General features: G+C 31.8%; 1 non-coding gene across 1 annotated transcript; it reads right to left on the reverse strand.

Moving 5' to 3' along the window:
* Window positions 1–10239: 10239 nt before the first annotated feature.
* Window positions 10240–10346, reverse strand: LOC139903482 (small nucleolar RNA R71). The gene has a single exon (XR_011778299.1). It is a non-coding gene; the product is annotated as a small nucleolar RNA R71 (small nucleolar RNA).
* Between the last annotated feature and the right edge of the window lie 1631 nt (window positions 10347–11977).

Consider the following 11977-nt stretch of genomic DNA (forward strand, 5'->3'; position numbering starts at 1 on the left):
AAAAATTTAACTTATACACTTGGTTTAATAGCCACCGTTAAACTTTACTAGTAACGCAGTAGTTATATCAGAATCTTGTGCTCTCTGATAATAAAGAACAGCCCTAGTCTTATATACTGACTACCCACTTCTAGTAAAATTTTTAAAAATTTTTCTACTAAATGAACTCAAAATCATGTTTATACATATTTATGAATGATAAAACTAGGTGTTAACACCGAAATTATTGTTACCTCGGAAAGGACATAAATTGAGAAACAACCCAAAACGCTTGAATTTATTTAAAATGGAATAGAAGAGAATAAACAGGCAAAGAAAGAAAAATAAAAGCCAAGTGTGGGAAATATTTACCAAGTTATTTATAACATATATCACATATTTTTGTACAAATAATTGAAGATACTTTTGTTTTGGACAATATTAATCAGTTTTACCCAGTTTATTGTAATATAAATGGAATTTAAAAGGATGTAAAGTCTTCCGTGAAAAAGATGCACACTTCTTGATTTAGGTCAGGAAGTTGTCGTTCAGACCAGTTGTAGAATCTACGAAAAACCTTGAAAAGTTTTCTCGAAAATCAGCTGGAAATCCACGGACCTCAGCATCAAACAGGGTCGCCAAGTGGTCAGACTTATCCTAACCATGAGAGGATCTGTCTCGTACAATGGGGGGCACCATGAAAATTAGCTTATAAGACTAATGAATCAGATCCCCAGAAAGGATAATCTCCTTAAAGATCAAAAATCAGCAATTAAGCCTAATATTACTCAATCCTTGAGATTGAACTTAAAGATTGAGAATTCAAACTCATGGAATTCGATGATATCTAAACTCGAGCTTGGACGAGAAAATATTTTGATCAAATTACAAACCGATTTGTTTTCTGAAAACCCATTTTCAATGCATTCATTACCATTGAACGTAAAATCCTAAGAATTCACCGGAATTCATTAGGTCACCTGAACCAAATCGGGTGTCAACCGTAAGAATGGTGGTTGCATAGCATGGTCGAAGACAGGACCTTGTACCAGACCGAAAAACTATAGGGTGATCTTTACTATTGCTCCTACAAAGGATAGTAATTGCATCCGACACGATATAGACCATAATCAAAAGCATGTCATTAGACATTGCCTTAACAGTTGCTTGTTCAACGCTTTCCTTTACAACCGGACTATAGTTTACCGAAAGGTAATATACGGAACAAGTAAACTGGACGTGTTGCTTCCCCAATACAAGGTTAGCAAGTGGGTGACACAAAACCGCAAGTTTTAAGCTAAAATTTTCAAATCTGAAACCCACAAAACCCACAAAAAAACATTTTGCAAACACCGGTGAAGGGTTATTCCGGAAAACTTGTCTAGGGTAAAATCTAGCATGAATTTTCAAAAGATCAAATATTTTCATAAAGATTCAATTTCCTAAAGGATCTAAATTTGCATAGTCATGTAGGACTGTAAACCACATCGTTACTATAATTGTTCATACCGCCGTATTAAAATCACTGATGTACAAAGTGTGAAGAATAAAGAAGTGATTCAAGTAAAGTTATGTTCAAGTTCTATATTGCTTGAGGACAAGCAATGCTCAAGTGTGGGAATATTTGATAATGCTAAAAATGAACACATATTTCATAGCATTATCCTTCAAGAAAGACAAGCTTTTAGTTGCAATTGTTCTATTTACAAGTGATATTAGTTTAAAAAATAAAAGTTGAAGAAAAAAGACAGATTCGACGACTTGAAGACGCAAACGACCAAAAAGCTCAAAAGTACAAAGTACAATCCAAGTGGTTCAATTTATTGATGAGAAACGTCTCAAAATTACAAGAGTACAAGCCGCAAAATGCAAAGTACAAGATATTAAATCGTACGAAAGGACGTTCAAAAATCCGAAACCGGGACATGAACCAACTGTCAACGCACGACGCAACGGAGCTAAAATTACAAGTCAACTATGCACATGAATATAAATATAATATATATATAATTATATAAAATTATATATATTATATTATATTATTAAAAACCGTCGGCAAACTAGAAAACAAATCATTGTGAGCTGGCCAGGGAAGCCATGCGATCGCATGGCCAGCAAGACCCATATCCATGCGATCGCATGAGCCAAAAAGTGTGGTCAGGTCCTATAAATACCACGATTTCAGACGAGTAAATGTACACCTTCTTCAGCTGATACTCTCTATCTCTCAATATATATTTATATTTTAATTATAATTTTAATTTTAATATTAAGTTAATAATAATAAGGTTATAGTGGCGAATGTTTTAAGTTTGTAAGTCAAAATTCTGTCCGTGTAACACTACGCGATTAATACTCATTGTAAGTTATGTTCAACCTTTTTAAATTAATGTCTCGTAGCTAAGTTATTATTATGTTTATTTAAGCCGAAGTAATCGTGATGTTGGACTAAATATTAAGACTGGGTTATTTTGCTTTGGACCATAATTGGGATTTGGACAAAAGACAGACACTTGTGGAAATTGGACTATGGGCTATTAATGGGCTTTATATTAATTAAATGATGTCTCGTTGATTTAATATATAGATTTATAATTTGAAGCGTTTATATTTAACCACATACGCTTGACTGGGTACGGTGGGAAGGATATCTATAAATACTAATAATTATTCATTTGACGGGGATGGATTAATGGTCACTGGACTCATTAAAACAGGGGTGGATTAACCCATGGTAATAAATTAAAATCAACACGTCAAACATCATGATTACGGAAGTTTAAATAAGCATAATTCCTTTATTTTATATCTCATCGCACTTTATTTATCGTCATTTTATTTATCGTCATTTTATTTATCGTATTTTTATTTTATTGCACTTTTAATTATCGCACTTTTATTTTATCGCATTTTTATTTATCGTTATTTACTTTACGCTTTAAATTAAGTTGTATTTATATTTAATATTTTACATTAGGTTTTAATTGTGACTTAAGACATAAAATCGACAAACCGGTCACTAAACGGTAAAAACCCCCCTTTATAATAATAATAATAATACTACTTATATATATATATATATATATATATATATATATATATATATATATATATATATATATATATATATATATATATATATATATATATATATATATATATATATATATTTAAACAAATATATTTTAAAATATATATAGCGTTAAACTCAGCTAGCTCTCTGTGGAACGAACCGGACTTACTAAAAACTACACTACTCTACGATTAGGTACACTGCCTATAAGTGTTGTAGCAAGGTTTAGGTATATCCCATTCAATAAATAAATAAATAACTTGTGTAAAATTGTATCGTATTTAATAGTATTTCGTAGTAAAATATAATCTATTTCGTACTACACCTCGCACACATCAGAAACCCTAATCTCAATCTTGTGTTTCGAATCTTGTTTTAAAACTGAAAGTCGTAGCATGTGACGACCCATAAATTTCTGATCAAATTTAAACTTAATCTTTGTATGATTAACGTTTTTGACACGATAAGCAAAGTCTGTAAAACTGAATCTCAGTATTTTTGAACTACTTTCATATGTTCAATTACCCCTTGTTTGTTCTCGACGATTCGCGAACAATTATATGTAAATAGATACATATATATACTATAACTTGAAAGCGTAACAAAGTATTAATTGTATGATACTGTGCATTAAACTTATTATTTTATATATCTATTTGAATATATATGATAAGTTGGAATATTAATTGTATGAATAACTTGCGACGTGTATTTAAAACGTGTTTATGAATATGGAATATATATATATATATATATATATATATATATATATATATATATATATATATATATATATATATATATATATATATATATATATGATTTCAATTATTTAAGAAAATGATAGCAACACTTGTTTATTAATTCGATTGATATTTAGATATGTTTGAGATGTTAAGAATAAAACGTTTTGATTTAAAACTATATTATTAAATATACTTTGATAAATAACGAGAAGATGATTTATAGATAATTTAAGACTATATTTTGGCAAAAGTACGGGTCACGAAACGTAAAGTGCAAGTTTTCTAAGCGTACGAAATAACGTTCGAAAAACCGGAACATGAACATAAGTCGAGTGACAACGTACAAGACAACGGAGCTAAATTTACAAGTTAACTGTACACGAGAATTTAATATAATATATAAATAATTATATAAATTATTTATATTATATTAATTAAATAATATGTCGACGAGGAAGAAAACAATAACAGGAATTGGAGGCTACGCGATCGCGGGACAATACCTCTTCGAACCTCTGCGATCGCGGAGGTGTAATATTATGGTGAAACAAATCCATGCGATCGCATGGTTTATACACACAAACCCCATGCGATCACATGGGGACCAAAGTCAGGAAATGTCTATAAAAGGCGAACGATTTCAGTTTTTACACACACTCTTTAATCTCTCTTTCTCTCTAATATATATTATTATTATTATTATCATTATTATTATTATTATTATTATTATTATTATTATTATTATTATTATTATTATTATTATTATTATTATTATTATTATTATTAAGATTAATATTATTATTAATCTTAAAGTTAGGAGTATTATTATTAATAATATTATACATAAAATACTACGACGAGGTCATGAGCGGGTCACTTTCAAAAATGGGTTTTCGAGCGGGATAGAGCTATGGAAACTATGGGTTATAGCTATGGAGGTTATGGGTAATGTTCATGGGTATAATTTGCAAGTCAAACCTAGTGTTTATCATCTCTGTTGCGTCTACGTACTTTCCATCAATATTAAATCACAATATTGATACGTGAGCATTCATATCTTATCTTTTATATATTAATGGTGTATACATGTCTAGTGCTCGAGTATATATATTTATGCATGCTTGTATGCTAAATTTCGTCGTTAAATAGTTTATGATGAATCACGAATTTAATATATATACTACTGATAAAAGGTATATGATATGCATGTTATTGGAAATCTGACAAAAAATCAATAACTTTTCATTTAGAAATCGCGTAATTTCGATGAACGAATTAAAAGATATGGTCAACTGAATTATGATTTACGTTAATTGAAATTGCTTTTGAATCTGCAATTAAGATTTAAACAACCTGTTTATGTGATTGATAAAGTGGATTTTTTAAATATTACCAGTCAAGTAAATGAATTCTTATATAAGACACGTCTCGTTTTGTTGAACAATTGTCAAAATTGACTTTTTGAAATGCCTTTTGATAACTTTTGTATGTCGATCTTGAGCATTAGGATTGTGATACACTATGACCTGATCTAGCTTGATAGACATTTATTGACCAACATATGTTCTCTAGGTTGAGATCTACGGTTATTTGGAATTTCGAGTTTCGGTCACATTTCGGTGAACGACTTTATGTGCCGCTAAGGTGAGTTATTGCTCCCTTTCTACTTTACTATTTTTGGGACTGAGAATACATGTACTTTTTATGTTTTACATACTAGACACGAGTACTTAAAATTTATATATATATGTGGGTGACATAACGGCACAAATATTCCCTTTAGCTCGGTAACGTTTAACTATTGGTTTATGAACCGGTAGACGCGAATCTTAGATATGGATCCATAGGGCTTGACATCCCCGTCTGTTGCAGGTATAGAAACCCTAACCTGAACTATAAAATAGGCGTATGCTATTTGAGGTTAGTACACGTTGGTTTGCGTGTATTGTACATGTTGGTTGCATGTATGTTAAAACAGGGGTACTTATTATATATACGTTAAAGTTTAGTTACCAGAGTGCTCAATCTTGTAGAATATTTTGATAAACATTTCTGGATGAAAAATCTGAAATCTTGTGATCCACCTTTATATACAGATTATACGAAACATTAAAACTATGAACTCACCAACCTTTGTGTTGATACTTTCAAGCATGTTTATTCTCAGGTTCCTAGAAGTCTTCCGCTATTTGCTTATATGTTAGACAAGCTATGTGCATGGAGTCATACATGCTTTATTCGAGAAAACGTTACATTCACAAAATCATCACCATGTATCTATTTTGACTGCATTGTCAACAGATGTATTATTGTAAACTATTATTTACGGTGATTGTCTATATGTAGAAATCATTTGATGACAAAAACCTTGGATTTAAATATTCATTTATGGTGTGCATTTTCAAAAAGAATGCATTGTTTGTAAAATGTATCATATAGAGGTCAAATACCTCGCAATGGGACCAGGTGTTATTGTATTCGTCTATATGGATTTGGACGGGTCGTTACATGTGGTATCAGAGAGTTGGTCCTAGCGAACCACGTCTTACATGAGTGTGTCTAACTGATAGTTGTTAGGATGCATTAGTAAGTCTGGACTTCAACCATGTCTGCATGTCAAAAGTTTTGCTTATCATTTCTTGTCGGAAATTACCTGCTTATCATTCTTAATCTAGACACATTTTACTGCATTAATTGCATGAATTGTGTATTGATAATGCTAAAAACGAACATATATTTCATAGCATTATCCTTCCAGAAAGACAAGCTTTTAGTTACTATTGTTCTATTTTAATGTAATAATCGTTTAAATAAATAAGTGCGAAGACAAAAGAAGAAAACGATGATTTGAAGACGCAAATGACCAAAAAGGTAAAAAGTACAAAGTACAACCTAAGTGGTTCAATTTATTGATGAGAAACGCCTAAAAATGACAAGAGTACAAGCCTACAAGATATCTAAGCGTACGAAAAGTCATTCGAAAATCCAGAACCGAGACATGAACCAACTTTCAGCGCGCAACGCAACGGACCAAAAATTACAAGTCAATTATGCACAAGAATATAATATAATATATAATTAATTATATATATTTTTATATATTATAATTATACGCAGCACACGTTTTGGATTTGATCAATGATCTGGAATCCAGAGCTCCGCACTCGCGGAGCTATGAGGAACAAAACCTCCGCACTCGCGGAGTTACACAGTGATCGAGTGGGCCTATAAGACTCAACGAATTCTGCTCGATCAAAGACACCAATATCAATCTCTCTTCTCTATATGTAATATATTTATTATAATTTTAATTTTAATTTAAGATTAATAATAAATTATGGTTTAGTTGGGTTATTGTAAGAAAAATTTTACGGGTTTTAAAGTCAGAACTCTGTCCGTGTAACGCTACGCGATTAATAATCACTGTAAGCTATGTTCTTCCTTTTTAAATTAATGTCTCGTAACTAAGTTATTATTATGCTTATTTAAGCTGAAGTAATCATGATGTTAGACTAAATATTAAAGACAGGGTTATTGGATTTTGTACCATAATTCGGGTTTGGACAAAAGACCGACATTTGTGGACATTGGACTATGACTATTAATAGGTGGGGGGTAGTGTCTAATTGAATGATAACTCATTGGAACTTGTCGAACCTATCTTCAAATTAGTTAATCGAATAATTATTAAAATGATTACGAATGTCCTATTTAGTGACGTTTATACGACATCGTTTACAATCATTTAATTAATTAATTGGATTGGGTAATTGATTATTCATTTTGGCCAAGTGGATAAATGAATATATCATGGACCCATTAAAACAGAGGTGGATTACATACAAGGGTAATTGGTGTAATTGTTAACAAAGTATTAAAACTTTGGATTACACGCAGACCTGGTGTAATTATTAACAAAGTATTAAAACCTTGTTACAGTTCGAATCCCTAATTAGTTGGAATATTTGACTTTGGGAATATGGTTAATTTGACGAGCATTTTATAATTATGACCAATGGACTATTATGGACAAAAACCAGATAGGTATCAAATAATTCAGGACAAAGGACAATTAACCCAGATAAATAAATTAAAATCAAAACGTCAAACATCATGGTTACGGAAGTTTAAATAAGCATAATTGTTCTATTTTATATCTCATTGTATTTTTATTTATTGTCATTTTAAATATTGTTATTTATTTTATGCATTTTAATTATCGTCATTTATCTTTACGCTTTATTTAAAATCAACAAACCGGTCATTAAACGGTAAAAACCCCCTTTTATAATAATATTACTATATATAATTATATATATTTTATATAAATATAGCTGTTAAAAATATAGCGTTAAACTCAGCTAGCTCCCTGTGGAACGAACCGGGCTTACTAAAAACTACACTACTCTACGATTAGGTACACTGCCTATAAGTGTTGTAGCAAGGTTTAGGTATATCCTATCTATATAAATAATTAAAACTTGTGTAATTTGTATCGTATTTCGTATTATAAATAATAGTATTTCGTACTATACCTCGCACACATCAAGTTTTTGGCGCCGCTGCCGGGGACTCGGCGAAACACTATATTTTTAATCTATATTTGTAAAAATATAATTATATATAAGTTTAAAAAAATGCAAAAATATAAAAAAAGTATATATATCTATTTAAGTGTTTAAATAAAAAGAAAATATATTTTATATAATTTATATAAAGTATAAAAGTATTTTTTTCAGTTCTTAAAAATATAATTTTAAATATCACTTATATTTTAAATTTTGTAAGAGCTACAAAAAAAAAAAAAAAAAAAAAACTGAACCTGCGAATTTAAGCCTGCACCTTATCTGAGCCTACATCCTCCGCACTCGCGGAGTTTTTGGGCAGAAGACATCCGCACTCGCGAAGCCGTCTGACATCTGCAACCTAGTACGTGCATTAATTGTAAAATTAGGGTTATAATTATTATTAATTATAATTAGGGTTTATATTTAATATTAATTAGTTTTAGTTTAATTAAATTTGTATTTTTAAGTTTTAATTAGTTTTATTAATTTATAAAATTAATACTTTTGTAAAATAATAATATAAAAATAATATTTTTATACAAATTGTATTTTTTTTATTTTTTTTAAACTTTAGTTTTATTTTTAAATTTTGTATCTTTTTAATTATTATTCGTATATTGTATATTTTATCGTTCGTAATTAGTTTTAAGATATAGTTTTTGCCGTAGTTATTTTTATTATTAGATTTTTAGGCTTTGCCGTAAAATTCCTTAAGTGCTTTTTCTTTAGACTAAGATTTAGGTGCTTTAGAATTTTGCGACGCCGTTTTAAGATTTTAGTACTTTTTAAGTTATTGCCGTTTTGGATATAGAATTCCTTTTAAGCTTTAATACCTTTAGACGTAAGTTTTAATTGTTAGTTTTTAGGCTTTTAAGTTTCGACGTTTTTCTTTCTTATTTTTATTTTTCGACCTTTTATTTTTCGACGTTTTTCGACGCGCTCTTTTTCTTTCTTATTTCTCGACGCTCTAGTTTTTAGGAAATAGATTATATCTTCTTTAAATTTCGATAGACATCCAAAATTTTCTGGTTCGTAGTAATAGTTGGATTTATTAGTGGGGAGTTGTGGGCTTCCGATTTAAAGGGTCCTGGCTACCTGCTGCATCTATTGGTTATTCGAAACGTGGGCAAAATCAGAAAAGTCTATTAATTTGATAGCCTATATAATTTTTATCTTTTATAACTAATAGGATATTCAGTGAATGCACTGAGCAAAACGTTCACCACCTTTCATACGTTCACCACCTGTAACTCGATCAAGACATCTAGCCAATATTGTCGCCGTTGATTTTTCTTTAGAATCATCATCTAGTCGAACAAGAACTCCAATTCAAATTTTCGATAATCCATTTTTTGAAACTGACTTCACAATTGAGAACCCGGAGGATATTCAAGGACAATTCTAAGATCCTGAACCACTAATCATTCCTCCTGAACTACAAACCGTTAAATCAGAATCCTCTAGTGATTCGTATTCAACAAATTCAATTATGGAAGTAACGGAACCTCTAAGTATGGAAGACCGAATGAGAGCCACACGCACGGGCCAAGGTCACGCCATTATTAAGCCAGACATTAATGCGCCAGATTATGAAATCAAAGGACAAATCTTACACATGGTAACTAATCAATGCCAATTTAGTGGTGCGTCAAAAGAAGATCCAAACGAACATCTTCGAACTTTTAATAGGATCTGTACTCTATTCAAAATCAGAGAAGTTGAGGATGAACAGATCTATCTCATGTTATTTCCCTGGACTTTAAAGGGAGAAGCCAAAGATTGGTTAGAATCGTTACCTGAAGGGGCGATTGACACATGGGACGTCTTAGTTGAAAAATTTCTTAAAAGATTCTTTCCGGCGTCTAAAGCCGTGAGACTTCAAGGAGAAATTGTTACGTTCGCACAAAAGCCAAATGAAACATTATATGAGGCGTGGACAAGATTCGGAAAGTTGTTGAGAGGATGTCCTCAACACGGTTTAGACACCTATCAAATAGTACAAATGTTCTATCAAGGTGTCGACGTTGCTACACGAAAAGACATCGACACAGCAGCTGGTGGTTCCATTATGAAGAAAACCGCAACCAAAGCTCACAAAATCATTGATAACACAGCATCCTACTCGCATGAGTGGCATCAAGAAAAAGATATATTTCGTTCATCTAAAGCGGCTAGAGCCGATTCTAGCCATGACTTTGATTCCGTTTCCGCAAAAATAGATGCTTTCGAAAGACGAATGGAAAAGATGACTAAAGATATTCACGCAATACGAATCAGTTGTGAGCAATGCGGTGGACCACACTTAACGAAAGATTGTAATATTGAACAAACTATGGAACAACGTAAGAATGTTTCCTACATGAACCAAAGGCCGGGAAATAATTATCAACCGCCAAGGCCAAACTTCAATCGAAATCAAAACATTCTTTACAATCCAAATGGACCCAACAATAACTCATACAACCAATAAGGTCCGAATAACCAACCAACTCAAAACAATAATTTCAATCAACAAAGACCTAGCTTGTATAAACCACCACAACAAACCGAAGAGAAAAAGCAAAATCTGGAAGAAATGATGGCAAAGCTAATGGAATCTCAAACACAATTTATTACATCTCAAACCCAAACAAATGAGAGGTTTGATCAGTCATTAAGAACTCAACAAGCTTCCATTTTGAATCTATAAAAACACGTAAGTACTCTTGCTAGCATGATGAGTGAGAGGGAAAAGGAAAGCTACCGAGTGATACTGAAGTAAATCCTCGGAATGAAAATGTTAATATGGTATCAACGAATTCTGAAAAACCAGCATCAGAAGATGGGAAGGTTTTCGATGTGAGTAACAATGAAAAAGTTACAACAACACCACCACCACCCGAGTATGTAAAGCCAGTGGTGGCACCACACAGACCACCTATCCCATTTCCAAGAAAAGGAGTTGAGTATGAGCAAGTAATAGGTAATAAAGTTTGTGATACCTTTGGAAAGAAGAAGAAGAATAAGAAAGTGCAAGAAACAAAAACCGTAGAACTAAACTCGGTGAAGACAGTTCCACCAAAACTTCCACCCAGGGTGGGTGATCCGGGTGAATTTATTGTTCCTTGTCTACTTAGTGATTGTGTCATGTATGATGCACTAGCAGATTTAGGTGCGAGTGTGAGTGTTATGCCTCTTTCATTATATAAGAGATTAGGAGTAGGTGAGTTAAGTCCAATAAAAATGAGTGTTCGACTCTTTGATTAAACCATTAGGCACCCAGTTGGAATCGCTGACAACCTACCCGTTCAAGTGGGTAATTTAATATTTTTAGTTGAATTTATTGTCATTGACATAGAAGAGGACTCAAACATTCCTCTAATTTTAGGTCGACCATTCTTAGCATCCACCGGGGCGTTATTTGATGTAAGAGAGGGTAGAATGACACTTAGTGATGGTGACAAATCGGTCACCTTTGTGAATTGAAAGGCTAAATCTCCACCAACCAAAACCGTTGAACCAAAAACGATTGGTAAAAACTATATTGTTTTACCAACTCCAACGGTAGTGCTTAACAATAATAAAACGCCTAAGTGTGGGGAAGATGAAGTAACACCTAATGATGACTTGAT

Source organism: Rutidosis leptorrhynchoides, chromosome 3 (assembly GCF_046630445.1).
Source record: "Rutidosis leptorrhynchoides isolate AG116_Rl617_1_P2 chromosome 3, CSIRO_AGI_Rlap_v1, whole genome shotgun sequence".
Classification (NCBI taxonomy): domain Eukaryota; kingdom Viridiplantae; phylum Streptophyta; class Magnoliopsida; order Asterales; family Asteraceae; genus Rutidosis; species Rutidosis leptorrhynchoides.